This window comes from Macaca mulatta, chromosome 2 (genome assembly GCF_049350105.2).
Source record: "Macaca mulatta isolate MMU2019108-1 chromosome 2, T2T-MMU8v2.0, whole genome shotgun sequence".
Classification (NCBI taxonomy): Eukaryota; Metazoa; Chordata; class Mammalia; order Primates; family Cercopithecidae; genus Macaca; species Macaca mulatta.
In genome coordinates this window covers 138,915,072-138,936,845 of record NC_133407.1, presented here as the reverse complement: position 1 = coordinate 138,936,845, position 21,774 = coordinate 138,915,072, and the positions used below count along the sequence as shown (strand labels likewise).

The window sequence follows — 21,774 nt, the reverse complement described above, 5'->3', positions numbered from 1 at the left end:
GTGGCTACTCACAGGTGCAATTATAGCATTCTACATGCATGGGTGTAAAATCCTTTGAATGTGAGGACTTCTTTGTTTATCTGTGGTGGCAGGGCAGATATCACAAAAATTAGGCATGGACCTTTTTTAAAAAAAAAAAAAAAAAGGTCATCAGCTATCGTTAGCGTTAATGTATTTTATGTGTGGCTCAAGACAATTCTTCTTCCAATGTGGCCCACGGAAGTCAAAAGGCTGGACACCCATGCTACAGCCTCAAATTTCCAGGCTCAAGAAATCCTTCCACCTCAGCCTCCTGAGTAGCTGAAACTATAGGTGCACACCACCACTCCTGACTTCATTGAAATGTTTAAAATCATATCACTGAGGGTATAATTTACATACATCACAATAACCAAAGTTGTAAAAGTACAATTCAATGAATATTGACAAAGGTAGACTGGGTATTAATACCACCACAATCAGCACAAAATACTCCCATCATCTAAGTCGTCAACCACCCTCGCCTGTCTTTGAAACCAATGATTTTATTGCTATCCCTTCAGTTTCACCTTTTCCAAAATATCGTATAAAAGAAACCCCACAGTATGTAACCTTCTTTCACTTAGCATAATGTTTTTGAGAGTCATTTATTTTGTTGCATATATCAGTAGTCCATTTGTTTTAGATACTGAGTATTATTCAATGATATAGATGAACTCCAATTTGTTTCACTGTGATTTCAATGTGCTTTTCCCTGACTATTCATGAGATTGTCTATCTTAGTACATATTTTGGCCATTTGAGCTTTCTTCTGAAATGTGTTCTCTTTTATTTAACTTTCATTTTAAGTTCAGGGATACATGTGCCAGTTTGTTACACAGGTAAACCTGTGTCATGGGGGTTTGTTGTGCAGACTATTTCATTAAGCCTTGTACTCATTAGTTATTTTTCCTGGTCCCCTACTGCCTCCCACCCTTCAACTTCAAGTAGGCCCCAGTGTGTATCGTTCTTCTCTAAGTGTTCATGTTTTCTCATCACTTAGCTTCCACTTGTAAGTGAGAATATGCAGTATTTGGTTTTCCTGCATTGGGTCCTGCATTGGTTTGCTAAGGATAATGGCCTCCAGCTCCATCCATGTCCATGCAAAGGACATGATCTCATTCTTTTTTAATGGCTACATAATATTCCATGGTGCATATGCACTACATTTTCTTTATCCAGTCTGTCATTGATGGGCATTTAGGTTGATTCCATGTCTTTCCTATTGTGAATAGTGCTGCAATGAACATGCATATGCATGTGTCTTTTAAACATAATATAATAATTTATATTCCTTTGGGAATATGTATAGTAATTGGATTGCAGGATTGAATAGTATTTCTGTCTTCAGGTCTTTGAGGAGTCATCACACTGTCTTCTACAATGGTTGGCCTAACTTACACCCCCACTAACAGTGTATTTTCTCTTCCTTTTTCTCCACACAACCTCACTTGCATCTTTTATTTTTTGACTTTTTTTTTTTTTTTTGACAGAGTCTCACTCTGTCGCCCAGGCTGGAGTGCAGTGGTGTGATCTCAGTTCACTGCAAGCTCTGCCTCCCGGGTTCATGCCATTCTCCTACATCAACCTCCCGAGTAGCTGGAACTACAGGTGCCCACCACCACGCCCAGTTAATTTTTTTGTATTTTTTAGTAGAGACGGGTTTTCACCATGTTAGCCAGGATGGTCTCGATCTCCTGACCTCGTGATCCGCCCGTCTCGGCCTCCCAAAGTGCTGAGATTACAGGCATGAGCCACTGTGCCCAGCCTATTTTTTGACTTTTTAATTAAAACCATTCTGACTGGTGTGAAATGGTATCTCATTGTGGTTTTGATTTGCATGAAATGTGTTCTCTTTCTTTGCCCATTTTTCTTTTGTGTTGTCTTTTCCCCTATACATTTAAAAAAGTATTATTTTGTTCTTTATGTCATTCTTTATATAACTAGTAAATCATATCATTTCACATAGATTTGAATGTTAGCATCCAAAGCTTAAACTTTAATTTTTATAGAAGAAGAACACATTTAGCAGCACTTGATATCATTAATATATGGGCCAAAACTTAGGGAAGGAATTTGTGCTAAAGTCAACATAGTTTATATTCTATTCAGTAAACCTTTAAATGATCAAATGGTTCCTTCTTTGGAAAAGAGGACATGGGTAACATCTTCTGTACTGACTTGAGGAAACTTAAATATGATACATGAAAATATAGTAAGGAAAAAGATATCAAAAGTCCATTTGGTACCATTATCATGCCATTTTAATCAACACACATCATGCTTATGATCAATAATTGAATGGAAACTGTCTTTTGTCTTCTAAAATGTAACTGCTGTTAAGAATTAATAAGCAGGTTCTCTAAGTGCAGAAAGTATTCAGGAATTCTTTCTGCAAGAACACACCCTCATCCAATCCAGAAGCTCCAAAATTTCACCCACCCCAGTCCTGAGTTCTTTTTGGAAATCACCCACCCACTCTACTATTAAGAAACCTGAAAACACACGTATCTTAAACCTTGTCATCTCACAGCTGCTTATTCTTTGGTTGTTTCCTGTGGAGGTTTCTTGTGCAGGAGCTGTGGCTTGTAATTTACAACAGCCCCCAAAGCACCCATATCACCTGAATAGAAGTACAATAAATAAAATAATAAAACAGCCTTGCTCATATAAAATCCCTGTCTCCCCTGTGGAATACCAACTGGTCCTCCTCTCCATGGCAATCTACTCTGCAAGCAACAGCCAAGGTTTTTGTTTGTTTGTTTTGTGTGTGTGTGTGTGTGTATACAAAAATTACATCAACTAGCTTAACTGTTGGAATTCCTTTGAAGTTCCTATACTGCACATAAATCCATGTTGTTGTCCATGACCTACAAGGCCTTATGTTATCTTCCCTAAGCTTACCTTGTGCCAGCTGGTTTCTCCCACGCTCACTGCACTGCAGGTTCTAGCCTTCTGTCCATTCCAGATCGGGCCAAATCTGATTCCTCCACACCGCCTCTCCACTTGCTTCCCCTCTGCCTGGAACTCTGCTCTTCTGGCTCTTTTCCTGTTTTCCTTCTTCCCTTTCTGGCTCAGCTTAAAAGGCACCTTCTCAGATAATCCTTTCTAAAGTAAGTTTCTCCTCCCATTTTTCTCTATCACAGTCCTTTGTTTCTTTCCTGTAAAGATTTTATGTGTTTACTCATTTATTGGCTAACATTCTTAGTAATGGCAACTCTGCGAGGGCAGGAAATCTGTCTTCATCACAGTGCCTGGGATTTGTTCTCAGCTCAATAAATATTTGGTGCATGAATAAATGAATGAATGGCTTCTTAGAATCAGAGCTACACATGCACACACACGTATACGCATATACCCTTTGCTTGGAGAGACCTGTTTTCTTTCCCTGTTTTGTATCTGGGAGCACAGTTACAATCCCATGGGTAAATTTTTTTCCTGATATTGTTCTTTTTTCAGCATGAATCTATTAATAATCAAACCAAATTATTCAGGAACTGCACAGAACGTAATTTCTTCTCCAATGCACACAGGACCAAAGGGTGGGGGAAAATCGAGCTACTGAAAATTTCCTTCCCCTGCAGACTTTTAAACTGCTAATCAGCACAAGCAGCTTGTAGCAGACTGAGCACAAAAGGTTGCTGAAACGGCACATAACTAATTCCAGGTGATTTAATATCTTATGTTGCCTTAGTGAAAATATTGACAAAGAAGAACCATAAGATTTGGAGTTTTTCTGCACTGCTGAATTCAGTGCTAGCTTGTGAGCTTCTATCATGGCATTTCCATAAATCAGCATTGCTTAAGGAAGTAAGTCTGGGTGTGCCATCCAGAAACCACTGCCAAATTGGACAAATGCTAGTCTTTCGGTTTTGACTGGCCATATTTAGCAGCCTTTCCTAAAAATGTAGAGTTCACTTTGGCCATGGCATCGTATGCCTACAGAAGAAATAAGTCTACCAAATATATTGCCAATATCCATGGGCAGTTGGCAGTGATAGGAGAAATACGAAGTTTAGATACTTTTGGTAAAGCCACATCTCACACAAGACATATGGAAGCACAGACTTTTTTTTAATAGACAGGGTTGGTGTAGAATTGACTCTCCTAGGGTTCAAAGGCTATTCTTTCCTTCATAAAAGTATTCTGGTACAATGTTTCAGAATTAACTCTCAGCTTTATGAAAGAAAATGTTCATTTTAATTCTTCTGATCACATTAAAAAAGAATACACAAAATTGAAGACACTTTTTCAATTATCATATAAGAAAGTCAAAGTTAAAATCACAAGATAACAAAAAGGAAAGAGAAAACTATAATATTTAGAATTATTCTGTTAAACACTCTTCAAGATATAGTTTCTGGATTTTTGAACCCAAACTGCAAATACCAGTAAGTCAATTTCCCCCACAGCACTTCAATTTAAAATTGTACCATCAAGACATCAATTTTAAAATACTATCTGATTAGTTTTATCCCTTCGAAATACAGTGGCATTTTTTACACATCATTTTTGTTTACATTTTTGCCATATTTTGGGAGCTAGGTTTGTATCCTATTTTCTTATATTTAAAATATTCCTAATAACATATGTATTCTAACTCAGAATATTCATTATGCCAATTTCCAATGGTTTAGGCTGGCAGTTGGCAAATTTGATGAAACTGACTGATTTGTGGAAGTAGTAAATAAAAAACACGAGGGGAAATGCTGAAAGTGAAAAAAATTCAGAAATCACAAAATGGTAAACTCAGAAATAAATTTCACTCTTGAATCATTCAAAAGATACAATGTACCTTTCCCAAAAGTGAGGCTGTAAAGCTCTTGAAAGAGCTACTTCAATGCACAGAGCCATTTTATAATTAATCACCTAGCATGCAGCCAAGAAATAGATGTCATTTTGTGCTGCAAAAAAAAAAAAAAAAGAGCAAACCCATGACAATTTTTGAATTCTGTTTTTCATTGATACACAATAAGTATACAAACCTATGGAGTACATCATAATGATTGGATACATGTATACACTGGCTTTAGCATAACCATCTCCTGAAACATTATTTCTCTGTGGTGAGAACTCAGGATCCGCTCTTATAGTTATTTTGAAATACAAACTATAATACTGTTTACTATAGTATGTAATGTATTACAATACTTATAAAGTATAGTAATGTATAGGGATACACTATAGAACACCAGAACTTATTTCTCCTATCTAACTGTAATTTTATGCCATTAACCAATTTCTTCCTATCCTCCCCTCCTTGATACATTCCAGAGTCACTAATAACTCTGTACTTTTGTGCCATCAGCTTTTTCAGACTCCACAAATGAGTGAGAACATGGGATATTTGTGTTTCTGTGCCTTATTTCACTTAGCATATTGTCTTCTAGATTCATCCATGTTACCACAGTGACAGGATTTCATTCTTGTTATGGCTGAGTACTATTCAATTGTGTATATATACACCACATTTTCTTTATCTATTCATTTGTTGATGGACACTTAGGTTGATTCCATATCTTGGCAGTAAATAATGCTGCAATCAACATGAGAATCTCTTCAACATAGTGTCTCTTCAACATACTACTTTCAGGTTTTCATTTTGCTAATATGAGAAAGCATAGCTTAAGATAATGGATTCAACACAAATGATGTGATGAAGATTTGCAAAAGAGCAGTTATGTGTGTATGTGTGTGTGTGCACATGCTAGGCATTTAAATTCTCTGCTTTATAATCTCTAAATTATGCCTTGTCACTGTTATCTCATTAGGCATACATAATTAATCTTTGCAAGGAATAATTCCAGAAGGCAGAGTTATAATATTTCACATCACTGTAACTATTGCTTTATGCTCTCTCATAACATGAAGACTTATTCTTATTGAACTTTTAATAAGTTGTATCTTCTGTATTTGTAGATATAAGTGAAAAATCTACAGCACTCATAGAAAGGGATACATCATATAAGGGCTATCAGAAGCAAGGACATCTACTACTAATTAATACCAAGGGTATTCATGTCTATATTTTTCTAAAAAGTGAAGTTTCTTAAAATCATAAAAGTAATTAAAATGCAATGTGTAAAACAGATGTAACTAGTCAATTATTTAAGCATTTTCCTGGCCAATAAGAAAATAATATCGATAATGTAACACATAACACTGATGTCTCTTAAAAAGGTAGGAAACATTTTCACTCAAAAAATGTAGGAAGATTACATGAATACAAGAGTTAAAAGAATCTGATATTTCACAGTCAGATCCTAATATCTGAAGTCCTTATTATTACTTTTCTCTTTTTTGTTTCACATGCATATTATGCCTAGAGAATAGCCTTACCTGATCTCCTAGGACTGAAAACCAGGCCCTAGAAGGGATGAGTGGATGGAGTTAGCAGTACTCTGAAATGTAGAGAAGAAATTAACCAAGCTGAAAAGTAAGGAAGGAGCTCTGTTTTTCTGCTGGGATCAGCTGATTTCTTGGTCATCTCACAATTGAAAAGCACCTCAATAGATTATTGGCACCAAAGAGCCCTATGATGATGCTGGATATCACTGCCCCCCTCAATCTTTCTGCGAAGGAATTAAGCCAACATTAGGTTGACTCCCCAAATGTAGTTACGGTAAAGGTATCCATATTCCACCTATGTTTGGCTTTCTCTAACCTGACTCAAATTAGCGAGGGCTCTTGTTTTATAATATGTGAGCAAGCCTTTCAGAACTTGAGACAGGTATTCAAATCACAGTTTTTCACATCAGAAAGTTTTCTCAAATGGTGCTAGATTATGGATATGTGGAAAATATTGCTAAAAATTAATTGCTCATTAAATTGGGATTGAACACTTATTTTGCTTCAGAGACATAATCATTGCAATGGAATGCCTTTTTTGAAATGCAATTTCTTCTTTGTCTTCCAAATTCTACCTCTTTCCTAATAACTCTTAACAGTGCACAAGCTGGAAAGAATCTTTCTCTATCCTAATCTCCCATAATACATTATCTATACATTCCCATGGTATTTTTCATCCTCTATTTTGCATTATACTTGAGTGAGTTCTTTAATTAGATTGGAGGCTCACAACATTTTGAGAGTTCCAGACCCCAGAAAAGGAATTTAGGTCTATTTTAACAATATTTTATGGGCATATATTCAATGGTAACAGTAAGCAACTTCAGGCCAGAAACTGTATCTTTTTCATCCTGGAATTCATCTATCCAGCAGTGATTTTCACTCAGCAGGAGCTTCATAAATTTTCATTTAATGTTCAAAAGTGGGAATAAAACTGGAGAAACAAAGAGGAGGAGCATGATGAATTTTTCTTAGGGGTGGTTATACCCTCCTTGCGTTGGGCTGCATCTCCTTGAACAGTCTGGCAGTCCTGAGATGATCCTAGATGTGTTCTGAGCAGGACATAGGTGAATGCATCATGGGAATTGCATTCCCTGTGAATTATTTTTCAATCATTCTTACTACAAAAAGTTGAAAGTCTCAAGTAGGTGTTAATAGAACATTAATAACAATTTAACTTTTCTAATCTCCCTATTTTATGAGAGAGCAAGATTCAAGCCCAGAGTCTGGGGCAGGCAAAAATATCTACCTAAAATGCAATGACTTCAGGTTGCTTTCATCATAGTAACATTTGCTGTTACTTTTCGTTGTTTGCCACTGACATTGGTGTTTCATTTAAGGTAATAAAATAAAACCTTCATTTTAAGTTAGTGTATTTTTTTAATAAGCCAGTTAAAATCTTAAGTGAATTAGAAGTTGGCACAAAGATATGACACAAGTATTGAAGATAGTGAGTTTAGGGGAATGTCTTCTCAGAGAATTGGAGACTGTCGAATGGCTGGCTGTCTTAAGAAGAAAGGACAGCAGGAACTGTGTGTGAAAAGACAGGAGCTCTGAGAAGACAGGAGCAGTGAGCTGTTGAGTCAAAGGAGAGGGTCTCTAAGGATACAGGGATGGAGAGGGGAATAATGAAGGCTGAGTCCAGCTGAAAGTGGAAACGAAGTGTGACAGTTACTTGGCCTGCAAAGCAGTAGGGAGCCAGGGGAAATTTTCAGGAAGTAAGTGACATCATGGTCAAAGTGACAAGCAAGAAAGGGAATTTTAGCAGTGATATTTAGATCTTATTGGAGAAGAATGACTACACAAGGCAGAAATCCAGTGAAGGAAAGGTTCAGGGGTCTAGTGATTAGAAGGCTGAACAAGGAATTTTCCAGAATGGTTAGTGAAGAAATAAATCTCAGTGTATTGAGGGGAAAGTTGAAGCAGGCTTTGTGGTAGTGTAAAAGCAGAGAAAGGACATACGTAGAGTATAGGAAATGGTAAATGGCTAAAGCAAGACTGTTCACCAGTCTTGCTTTATTGCCTGGTCATAATAAAAATGTATTATGCTATATAAAAATAGGCTATGGAAAAATCTGCGTGCTTGGGTTCCAGTATCCCCAACAAGTTTTTTTAAATGCAAACTCATTGTAGAAACCTCAGTTTACTACCATCCCTCTCAGTTCATTCTCACCACCAGCCTCTACCACTCTGCATTTGTTTTCCTGAAATCTAAAACAGCAGAATTTAACATACATAACATTTTAGGTTATGTCATGTAAAAACGAAACTTGTCCAGAAGATTGAATTTTCTGAATAAGAAACTTTTTATCGGTGGCTACATGACTTGTCATAAAATAACTTAAGACAAAATTGGACATCCAAGTTTCAGTTCCACTCCCACACATTTGTTCCATTAGTTCCACTGAACTTCACTGAACAAGACTAATACCTATCTTGCTTAAATAGCTAGCTACTACAGATATCAAATTAAATAATATATAGACATTATATCTTTCATTCAAAAGCAATTTATAGCATTACCAATATAGAACTAAATTCATCATAGCACAGCATTTTTTGGTTGTGCATATCGCGTTTTGCCTGTTGAAGTGTTTTTGAATTATGAAAAATATAGTGCAATGCTCTGTAAGTGCTTTTTGGCAAGACTGGTGGGGGGAAAACATCTACTCATGTCTATCAGAAGGATGGGATAATGCTTCAGAGGCAGAGGAATGATAGTATGTATGGTTCCCAAGGGCAGAGAGAAAAATGGCCAAGCCACAGAAGGAAGAATGTGATGGTAGGATCTGGAGAAACAGAGAAGTAGAAGCAATGAGAGCACAAACTGAACTCAAGCCAGACATGGCAGCAGTTCTTCATCCACTTTCAGAGAGCATTTGGAGAGGAATAAGTAGCTCAAGAAAGCTCCACTGCTGTCTATCCCCACCCTGCACCCTGCTCTGTGCTCTCATAACACTGCAGGAAGATCTGAGAATAATGGTACCAGCCACGTGCTAGTCTTCGTTCCATTATAGTCATACTTTTGAGAGTTATAGGTATAGGATCTCTGCAGCCCGATGTACCATCATTATTTCAGGACACAAAGCCTGCTTCCTTTTCCATCTGTGGCTGTAATCAATAAATAGAAGGAAATGCAGGAGCTGTTTTCTCTCCCTCCTCAAGAGTGAAGCCTTGAGTAATCTAGTCAATTCCTTGTTTCCCGACATTTGGGGTTCACCGTGGCCCTTTTGACTCTGCTGAGATACTACTGGTTCTCTTAAACCCAAGTCACTTCCCAGATAAAAGGAAAAGAGTAAGGATAAACCTAAATAGATCAGAGGAGAAAAGCATCGGAAAAGCCCACTCTGCTAAAGAATCTTAGCCAACAGTGTTCACAGCCAACTGGACGCCTCCTTCCTCTCACTTTTATTCTCTCTCCAGACAAAATCAGGGCACTTCAGCCTTGCCAAAGTTGACTCTCACATCACTCTTCTTTCTCACAGTCATGTGGGTCTGAGATCTCTAGGAAGTGTAGGGAGGGGCAAACAAGTGTTCCCTTGGAGCAGAGGGCTCCATATTTTTTCCTTCTTTGTAAGCAGTCACGTGGTGAGTGAATGGTATATCACAATGGGTTTAATAACTCTGTTAATTAGCATGTCTTTCTTAATTAGTATTTCTTGCTACCTTGTCTACTAAAAGTTGGATGTGAGCTTCCTTCAAATCTGAACTGTCTGAGGACTAGCCTTTACGTTTCCAAGTTAGATTCTTAAATCCCGGAGTCACTGTGTGAAAAGTTCAGTGACATTTCTGGAAGGACCAGGAGAGAGGCCCTGTGACTTCTTGGACAGAAAGAGGGGCCCAGCTGAGCTCAGCCCTCCTTGCCATTGCATCAGTCATGTGAGGGAAGCCATCCTGGGGCCACCAGCCCACCGCAGTCACTCTCTGAACACCACCATATGACCTCAGTTGTCATCAAATGGAGCAGAAGAAATCACTTAGCAGAGTCCTGCCTAAATTTCTGACCTACAATTCATGAGATTTCATAAAATGTCTGTTTGAAGTTACTGTTTAAAGGTACGCGTTAGTTTGCCATTCAATAATAGGTAAGTGGAACAACGCGCCTTCGCATTTTACCCAAATTGTTACTTTGCTACATTTCAGAATATTTTTCATCATTTCTCCTCTTAGCTACACGCAAACTTTCAGGTACTTTTCTTCCCAATAACAAACAGCTTGTGTATATTCCTACAGATACCCCAAGAATCTCATATGCAAAATACATATCTACTGAGGTCTTAAACAGTTTTAAGCCTTATGGTGAATTCCCCATACACAATTAAAACAAATGATGAAAATAGCACGAGCTCAATTTCAAAAGTCAATGGAATGGTGATGGTATTTACAAAACAGTCTCCCTAAGTGATAGTAGTAAGAAGTATACTCTGTGGCAGACTTGGAATGGGCAATACAAAATCCTATCTGTAAACAACAGCACCTACCTTGGATCATTATTAGTGCATTGTTTGTGAAAGAAACCCTTTAAAAGATTTGGGTTCTGTTCAATGAGAACACTTGGACACAGGGTGGGGAACATCACATACCAGGGCCTGTCACGGGGTGGGGGGGGAAGGGGAAGGGACAGCATTAGGAGATATATCTAATGTAGATGATCAGTTAATGGGTGCAGCACACCAACATGGCACATGTATACATATGTAACAAATCTGCACATTGTGCATATGTACCCTAGAACTTAAAGTATTATTATAATAGATTTGGGTTCTGTTAAGAATTTGTATTTAACATTATTGAACAACTAGACCACTAGGAAGGATTGGTTCAATATGATTTTCAGATAAATGATCTGTACTCCTATAGGTGGTATGTCAATTTATTTTTCATTTTAAACTACTTTATAATTTCTTAATGACTCAAGAGCACCCATATGGTCATTTCTGAGTTGTCTTTTTCTAGACTTTCTATCTCTCTCCCTTGCTGAAGAAATATTCGATGTAACTTCTTTTGTCTTAGAATGAATTTGCAGAATTTCTCTCATCTGCTCCAACTTGCAGTTTATACTTTGTCATCTGCTAAAATAATACAATTATGAATATTAGAATGGTTCTAAATTAAGAGCAAATACTCTCTGAATGAAGAAGCTCTTTCCATAATCAAATGTTTATATTTTAGTGAATTTTTGCTAAGAAAGAGATCTAGGATGCTTTGAGGCTTCTTTTGTTCAACTTTTAGATATTGGCCTAGCATTTGAATACCTTAAGTAGCTGTTGAAAGCTGAGACATCTCATGGTAGTCATTTATTTACTTTATATATATTTTTTGTTACTTTTATTTGCAGTACCGAAACGGCATCAGAGGAAAATGAGCATTGTCTTGGCAATATGTGAGAAATATTTACACTACACTGTACCATCTGATATTTTAGGACATCTGTATAGATCAAAATAAATCAGATTGAATGGATTTAATATCATATATTGATAACAATAATTACTGGCTATAAAACTACCCTGTCTAATTCAAGGTCTTCAGTTTTATTTTTTAATATTTTTGTACATGGGATAGCTGCAGAATTACCTCCATTTTCCACTTCAGTTTTAGGAGTAAGTTGTGAACCCCACCCTCATGCAGGTACACACATAAAACCACCCAAATTAACCAGTTTCATTAATGGTACCGTATTCAAATAACCAAAGGGATACTGGAATGCAGTCTTCAAAGATAATAAACTGCAATGTAAATCTGGTTTAATAAAGGCCAAGAACTAAGCCTTCTGTTCCCTTCATAAGGCATAGAAACAATAGTGTAGCCCAACTAGTCTCCCACTGAGGATATAGTCTAGCTTTCTGCCGAGACAATCAAACAACCCAAACCTAATATTTCAATGAACTTGGGAAATGATGACACACACTTTTCTGCCTCTCCTCGCCAGTTCTGAATTTGGAGGGGCAAAGGAAGTGGAAGGCATGCTTAATTGAGGCATTAAATACTAGGCTGTGGCAGATTGTTTTACTGTTAAATACAGTAATGAGTTTTTAATGGCTGCTGTCCAAAATTACACTGCAGAAAAGAAAATGGTTTATTAGTAATAATAATAGCTGGCACCTTCATCTTCAAAGCACGTTACAAATATTAGCTCATTAATCCTCCAACTGCCACTGGGAGGCAGCAGTAAATGTTTCTTTCCTCAGTTTACAGCTGGTGAAACAGGAAAACAGAAGCTCATAACAAGTTTTCAAAAGAAGATTTTGTGTATGGAGATCAATTTCTGATCTAAACCACTCATATCAGTTTTTATACTTGATTGGATGGCATTCACTCTGATGACTGCCAGCCCTTTTTTTGAGGGGACAGTGATTAAGGTCAAATCCAATTTATTTGAACTTGACTCAGAAGTGTGCAAGAGTTGCACCTGAATTGCTCAATGCTTGGTCCTTTAATGTTATTTCAAGCAAATCAATTGTGTTCAAAATCTATTCAGCCCAAATCAATTACATGCAGAAACTTGTATGCATGGGAAGTGCAGACTGTTGAGACCCCTTGAAATTTGCTCCTCTGAGAATTGCTAGAGGTCACGAAGCAAAATGGGGTCAAGGTCAAATTTAAAAAGGCTTGTTTTCGCTATCTTTATCCATTCACTCAGATCTTCTTTATAGAAAATAGTATATGTCCTCAAATTAGTGAACAATAACAAATAACCCAATATAGCCTGTTATTCATGCAAATATAGGTGATAGATATTAAAATTGTTATTATTTGTCTACATATTTACCCTTGTGGGCAATGTTTTCAGTTTTTTGCCATTGTATAATGCCATAAACATTCTTTACATCTTTAAATCCAATTTTAATCCAATGCATGAATTCTCCACTATGTCATCAGATGCATTTTATAGATTTAAAAAAATCATTGAATTTACAACACAGAAATAAACGTACTTCTTGAGAAGCCAAGCTGTGTATTCCAGAGAAGTAGGTATGGGTCAAGCAAAAGCTTTATAGAAAATCCATTGTGTATAATCCAAGGAAGTGGGATCTCCTGTCTAGCCAAAGCAGGAAACAAACTTATTCTTGCCGCTTTCTAGTACACAAAAAGGAGCCTTTTGGAGCCACTCAGCATCTGAGAATGCTATTTATATTATGCATATTTTAAAAATACATGAACATTTGCTTGTAAATATCCCAAACAAAAAAGTCAAAAACCTCTTAAAACTCCCAAATATATTGGCTGTGCCTGAAATAGAGTTGCCTTTTTTTCTTCCAAAGCCTTATCTTCATTGACAGCTGCTAATAAAGACAGTGCCATCATTATGATCGGTGTCATTTTCAAGCCATTTTCAAGAACAGCAAGGCTGAGATATGGCATCTGCCATTGCCAACAATTTCTATTTTAATCTGGAATAGCAGATACTCCACCTTTGTGGAAATGCCAACCATGAAATGCAATTGGTTACATATAATACCCAGAAGTGAGGGAAATCCATGAGTATTCATATTATAGAGTATCAGAAACATTTCTGCTAAGAAATAAAAAATGATAATGAGGAGGTAAAGTTTCATTTGCACATATCATGATGCCCAGGGTCTGGTGCAGGAAGAGTCAGAGCATCGAATGCTTATATGACTTGATTTTGGAGAGAATACAAATGTCTTCCTCCTGTAACCTCCAACTCCTGGGCTCAAATGATCCTCCCACCTCAGCCTCCCAAGTAGCTGGGACTATAGGCATGCCAGACCACACCGGCATAATTTTTATTTTTATTTATTTATATATTTTTTGTAGACATGGAGTCTTGCTATGTTGCTGGTCTTGAACTCCTGGCCTCAAGGGATCCTCCAGTCTCCACCTCCCAAAGTTGCATTAAGGTGGTTTTGTTTCTTTGTTTGTTTGTTTGTTTGTTTTGAGACAGAGTTTCCCTCCGTCACCCAGACTGGAGTGCAGTGGTGCGATCTAGGCTCACTGCTACCTCTGCCTCCCGGGTTCAAGCGATTCTCTTGCCTCAGCCTCCTGAGTAGCTGGGATTACAGGCATGCCACCATGCCCAGCTAACTTTTGTATTTTTAGTAGAGATGAGGTTTCACCAGTTGGCCAGACTGGCCTCCAACTCCTGACCTCAAGTGATCTACCTGTCTCAGCCTCCCAAAGTGCTGGGATTACAGGCTTGCACCACCATGCCTGGCAGTTTTTAAAATCTCATATTAAATGCCACCATTCCTGGAATAGGTATGCATTATCATCTAATACCTCAGTAGGATTCCTTTATGTCTACTTTTCCACATATTTACCTGGGATAATGGGACACAGAACAGGTAAGTTTGGATGGACAACAGGAAAGAATATTAGTCAATCAAGATTAGCTGGAGAATCCTGCTAATCAAGGGGGCACTGCTGGGGTTGGAAATCAGACACTTCTGAGTTTGAATTCTGACTCTGGCACTGCAAGACATACTGTGTGACATTGGACAAGGACCCTTCTGTGTCTGCATGACCCAGCTTACAATGGGTGTTATGATAATAGTACTTTCCTCAAATCACTATGTGGGGATTGCAAAACACATAATAAACACTTGATAAATGATCAATGGTGGCTATTTAAGTATCTGCCTGGCACAGTTTCAGTCCTTTCTCTAGCAGAAAGTGGTGATCAATAAAAGCTTTTTATAATGACTGGTCACAATGCCTCATAGGACCTACACACACACACACACACACACACACACACACACACACACACACACAAAAGAACATGTATCATAGAATTCAGGATGCTTTGGAAAACTCTATCTCCTTATCTTTGTCCAGGACTACATTCAACCCTCAAAATATAACTTGTAACATTTTCAATCTTTCCCCTAGACAACGCTCAATTTATACAGTGACTCTAGATTTCCTTAAAAAAAAAATTCACCATCAGTTATAGAATGTTGCTCTTTTCTTCCATAGAGGAAATCTGGTCTGCTAATGGTGGCTCATGCCTGTAATCCCAGCACTTTGCAAGGGGGAGGTGGGAGAATCGCCCAAGGCCAGGAGTTTGAAACCAGCCTGGACAACATAGTGAAACCTCAACTTTACAAAAAAATTTTAAAAATTAGCCAGGCATGATGGTGTCTGCCTGTAGTCCCAGCACTTTGGGAGGCTGAGGTGAGAGGATAACTTGAGGCCAGGAGTTACAGGTTGCAATGAGCCAAGACTGTACCACTGCACTGTGGCCTGGGCAACAGAACAACAGAGAGAGAGAGAGAGAGAGAGAGAGAGAGAGAGAGAGAGAGAGAGAGAGAGAAAGGAGGGAGGAAGGAAGGAAGGAAGGAAGGAAGGAAGGAAGGAAGGAAGGAAGGAAGGAGGAAGGAAGGAAGGAAAGGGAGAGAGAGACAGAGAGAGAGAGAAGGAAGGAAGGAAAGAAGGAAGGAAGGAGAAAAGAAAAGAAAAGAAGGAAAGAAGGAAGGAAGGAAAAACCTGAGCAACAGAGTGTGCTATGAACTGGGTTACAAATTAGGATATCTAAAATTTAATTGTAATTGTCACTACTGTAGGCAGTGTGGTGAAATAGGAAGCTCACTATTTGACCTTGCATCAGTTTTTTTCATCTATGAAATGGGCTAACAACCTGTTTCCTTTTGTTCACTATGTTATTGTAAAAGTCAAATGAGATGACATGGAAAAATTTTCTGAAAAGAATAAAGCACTCAAATAATGCAAGATATTATGATTTTTTTTAAATAGAAATCTTCAGAGGCAATCTTCTGAATGGATGGAAATGCAGCATCCAGTATCAGAGTCTGTATTTATCTTCCCCCTGAACCTTTTTCACATGAGATGTGTTATTTCGTTTGAACATAACCAATATGTAAGGCATCCCATAATAAGCTAATATTCTGTCACTTTACAGTTTTTAGCAAGGTTTTCAATGCAATAAAAAATCAAATTTCCAACAACTTTAACAGCAACAGATCACCAAAATCTCCACATTCCTTTTATCCACTTACATTCTGTTACTCTGGGAAACACATTGCTTAGTCCCTGGAAATAAAAATTCCTCACATTAGGATGCAAATAGTGCATCCTGGTCTATTCCTTCATCGTCCTTGTCCTGATACAACTATATCAAAGAGGAAGGATACTTCCTCCAAAGATCCAGGCATCCAGGTTACATGAGTTTCAGCTGCCAGACTGACATTTGAGGGTATCTCCACTTTCCCAGGCATCATAACTACAATCCCTCCCACTAGAATCACCACTTACAGCAAAAGCTTTTGTTAGGGAGGAACCTCTGCTAAAAATGCAAACCCGTTACCATAGAAGCTGGAATACATCTTTTACATTATTCTATCTGCTTTGTCAGCTCTCATCTTAGAAAGCATAGATAATGCAACGAAATGGACAAATTTGTTTTGAAGTTTAGAAGTCTCAGCTGAAACACACCACTGAATATGAGCATGCCCACCTCGGGCAATGAAAGAAGGGAGAAAAAAGGAATGACAAAGAAAAAGTGGTGAAGATTCTCCTGAATACAAACCTACTGATTCCCTACTTTGTACCGTTTTTGTCAATTCTAGCTTTCGCCTTCCCCATTACTCACACTCCACAAATGTAAAGCCTTCAAGATGTGCTAGCTATTCCTCATGTACTTCCCAGATTCAGACCCCTTTTCTGTCTTCCTCCATCCTGCTCTGCTCTGGGAGAACTGACCTCCACAAACCACTTAATAGGCTCGCTTGCTTTCTTACTGCCTTGCTCAAGAAACAGCTGGAAATCTTGGGGCAGAAGCAGAGCACTGTCTTGTGATTTGACAGTAGTTATGTTCCTCTACCAAAAGCCATAGGTCCTACTTGACAGCCCTCTCCCAGAGCTACTGCTCCCACCTCCTTCCAGGAGCTTCACCTTCCCATTGTCCCTCAGGACAAGGGGCAGTAACAGCTCCAGATGTGCTTCAGCAGCCCTTGTGGGTTTCCCCTAATCCCATCCAAAGAGATGTGGGCCCGTCTTTAAGGTCCCTTAATTACCCCTTTGGAGTATGCTCTATATAAAAGAAAGGAACAAAGTGAAAGTGAGAGGAAGCCATGTTTTACCCAGCGAAAACGTGCCTTTCAAGAACATCAAGGGGACAAACCACTCGGTTCTAGCCTGTGGCATTCTGCCACCTGGACATTCAGGTCCAATACTGTGAGGACATCAAGCCTTTTAAGATAAGCCAGAAATATGAATTTTTACATGAAATCTCCAGTATTTAAATGTTGGCTGAAATTTGTCTTAAACATTCTTTGAGCCAAATAAAATACTTATACAAGCTGGGTTCAAAGTCCAAGGGACATTGGTTTGGATCCTATATAGACTATGGTGCCTCTTCTTAGAAAGAAAAAAAAATCTGTTTTTCTTTACACTGCACAATTACAACCAAAAAAGGATGGAAGTCTCATTTTTACAGCTTTTTCTTACACAGTACTTTAGTCCAAAAACAATAACTCCACCTACCTCATTGGAAATCTGCAGGCAAAACAGAGAAATATTCAAAACCCCAAAGTCACAGGAATCTTGTTATGTGGGCCTGTTCTAAATGTATGAATCTAGTAGAATCATTTAATTTCAGTGTAGCTCACTCCATTCATCTGCAAAATCAGGATAATTACTTCTTTCCTACCATCTTCACAGAGACATTTGGTTGAAAAATGAAATTATACACAGTAAATGAAAAGCACATTTGAGATCTTCAGAGAATAAAGTGCTATTTAAACCAAGAAGATTAGTAAGAAAAACCTCAGAAGTTTGCCAAAGCATTTTCTCTCGTTCAGCCACATTTCATGACACCAAGGTAACTGTGAACCAATGCCTTAGCCCAACACGGTCTTATGGAAGATGTATGCAAATCTAAGGTGGTGGTTCTCAACTGTGATGGTACATTAGGGTATGTTAGAATCTCATTAGAAGTTTTCAAAAATCCAGATTCCTAGTCACCATCCACAGAGATTGTAATTGAATTGATTTGTGTTGGCAGTTTTAAAGAACTCTCCAGATGATTCTAATTTTAGCCAAGCCTAAGAACAACTATTGAGAAAACCTTTTAAATATGTGAAACAATCATTATTGGTATATGCACATATAACTAATGTAGGAATCAACAGTTTTCCATTTGACACCACCATTGATCGTGGCTCACACTTATTCACATACACAGTGATACACACACACACATATACACTCTGTCCCTCTATCTTTGTTCATTCACATACTGAGCATGATATAGAAGAATAATTATCACTACAATAAAAAACCAAAATTTATTGAGCACTTAATAAGTGCTACTAAGCTGTCTGCATAGATTGCCCCATACAATGTCCACAATAGCTAGGTATGACTATTTCCCCATTTCTACAGAAGAAATTAGTCTTAGAGACGTCAAAATGACTAAGCCAGTGCCACACACCTGCAAGCTGACAGACTTAGATTTTGAACCCCGGCAGCCTGACTTTTATAACCTGGGCACGTAACCACCACACCAGTTTGCTTCCCGCTGTGCCAGATGCTTTAAGAGTTTACGAGATGCATAAAAGGAAAAGTGTGCCCTCAAGGAGTTTACAATCTGAGAAGGGAATTGTAATGCACACTAAAGTTCATAGGTTGTATAGGAAAATGGCACAACTGTAGTCCCTGGAGTTAGGAAGAGGTGAATCAGAAGATGGGCAACAGAGCTCCTACTTCCACAACTATAGGGGAAATAAGATGCAAACAAACATTAGAAGGGAGAATGTTATAAGACTACCAGGAGAAGAAACCCTGGTCAAAGCACAAAATATATTTATATATTGGCCAAGTTCAACGCATTTATTATTCTTATCATCATCTGCCAGTATCATTTGAATCAGATATTTATGCCCACCCTAAATTTACCACATTGTCAGTTCAATTAGCAAACTATGAATTTTGAGATTTCATCTCACCTCAAACTCCAGTTGTGATTCTTATTGAATTTATGTATATAAGTATCACACACACACACACACACATACACTCACACACACCCGTAATAATTTAACTTCCAAAGAGATATACAAGTTGTATTCTTCCGCTAGGAATAAATTATGTGAAAGTGAAGTCAACATTTCAGGGAAAAGCCTTAAAATTGAAAACAGAATATGTCCCTTTGTATTTTCATTATGTAAACATAATGAGAAGGTAAGCAGGATCATTTTTTATCCACAACACATAAAATCTCAATTAGTTATGGTCTATTTGTGCACTGACTTAAAACGTTCGTTAACAAAACAGAATTTTCTAGTTTACTGGATAAATATACCAGAAATTGCAGAATAATGTCAGGTTGCCAAGCAACCACAGCTCTACTCTACTTTGTGATCAATCCAACTCATTCATCGAGCTTCCTAACCCAGTGATACAGAATTCCAACCAATTTGTTTCTTGGGAAAATTATAGTGACTTTCAGTAACACAATAACACTTTTATTCTCAGAAGATAAACTTAAATCCCTTTTGATCAAAGGGATGTGTTAATTCATTATTCTCTACGTCGTGCTAATGAGAAAGCTATAATTAACTAACTACACTATTGCGACACACATAAAATAAACTGCAGTAATTAGTAATGTTTAAGGTGTTAAGCAGCCTCCCAAATTAGAAAATACAGAATCTTTCCTCAGATAAAGATGTACAGAAAAAAGAAAGCAGCATATCTAATTAAATTGAGAATTGTTTCCAGTCTCCCCCAAGGGGTGAGAGGAAAGGCATGTGATCACCAAAATATAAGAGATTTCACTTTAATAGCAGAGAAAATGGCTCAATGCCAATTCTACTTGTAGGTAGACATAAAATGATAGTGAATAATGTAATCTTTTCTTTGAAAGAATGCTTAGCACAATATTTTTCCAGGAATGAATAGAAAGAATATTATGCTTTCACTCATTAGCTGTGTTAACTTAGCATATTGTATGTAAATCACCATAATAATTGCATTCTCTTCAGAATGAATTAGTTAGAATGAAACTGTAATCAAAATGTTCATAATTGAAAATATAGTATTCTCAATCTTGGTTTGAAAAAATAACAAGGAACACTGATTGAATCAGATAATACAGTACATCACTGAAAACAACCTTAGTACAGAGAGATGTTCATTCTCTTGATTATACCTTTGCATTTCAATTAGGTCCCCAAATTCAGGACTCAACACCTCCCAATCTGTCATGTTTTCAACTCTTACCATTTGTCTCTGGACTAACTTAAGTATTCCAAGTGTATGACTGCTAGATTTTTAGGGAAAATACAAAATGGTGAAAAGCTAATTTTATTGTTTCTAAAATGCATTAGACTCTATTGCACTGTTGGCTGTCATAAATCAAAGGGCAAAATAATTTCCAATAAATGAAACATTTAATGCCAAAGCTCCTGGGAAACAAAATGTAAATGATCACATGAATTTCAGACAAGCTGTCACACTAATTCCTCAAGGTACCTTTTAAAGATGACACATTCATGGTGAGGATGAGAGGGTTGTCTTGCAAAGCCAAACACTACTACCTGAAGTGATACTCTCAGTATTTCCTGACAATCATTCCTTCAAATCTGACACCATTAGTCCCCCACTATTACTGAATTTTCCTTTATCAGTTAAAAATACAAGAAGCTTAAATTAGTCTTGATCATTACCTCATTACCCTTATTTTTCTATAAAAGCGAGTCAGGCTAAATTATTTCAACAAAGCAATTTTGGGGCAAATAACCTCCTATCTTCAAAGATGTCAGACGCGACTATAAAATCAGGTTTCTATCCAGCAAATGTTTTTCTGGGTGAGCTCTATTTTGTAAAGGTCACTAAGGATCTTTGTGATGGTGACATCTGTCAGGCTTTACTGGCCTCAAGTTCACCAAGAAATGCCTTTATTTTAATAATCAAATGATTTTAAAAATATATTTAAAACCAATTCAAGTAATGAGATGAATTAACTTAAATGTAATAAGTACAGTATGTGCAATATCAACTCCTCTTAGACCTACAGCTAGGCCCATGCAGTGTACAGTTTACTTATCAGCAGATAGATTGGAGGACCTATATAACCATGAGGAATCAATAAATATCTATAGCCTTTTCTTTAAAGAAAAGGATTCATAAGTCTACATTCAACAGATAACAATCTGGAAAACATATATTCATCATCATAGTCTTGTGCTGCAGTGAAGTGGGTATAAACATGCCCTGAAAGAGATTTTAATGAGCAGCCATAGCCAGTACTCACACCCATCCAGTAATAACTATTTGTCTCCATTGATTTGCTCACAATATTCAGGAGCTTGCAAGAATGATTATACACTACGTTCTGCCACTACTATAGGTAAATCCACTGCAGCACTTAAGGCCATAAAATGGAAAGCCGGGGTATACATAGGCTCTGTAACTAAGTTA

General features: G+C 37.5%; 1 protein-coding gene across 11 annotated transcripts in view; it reads right to left on the bottom strand.

Annotated features, from left to right (window-relative positions):
* CHL1 (cell adhesion molecule L1 like) overlaps window positions 1–21,774 on the bottom strand; it is a 212,943-nt gene that overhangs the window by 188,912 nt on the left and 2,257 nt on the right. The window lies entirely within an intron of this gene.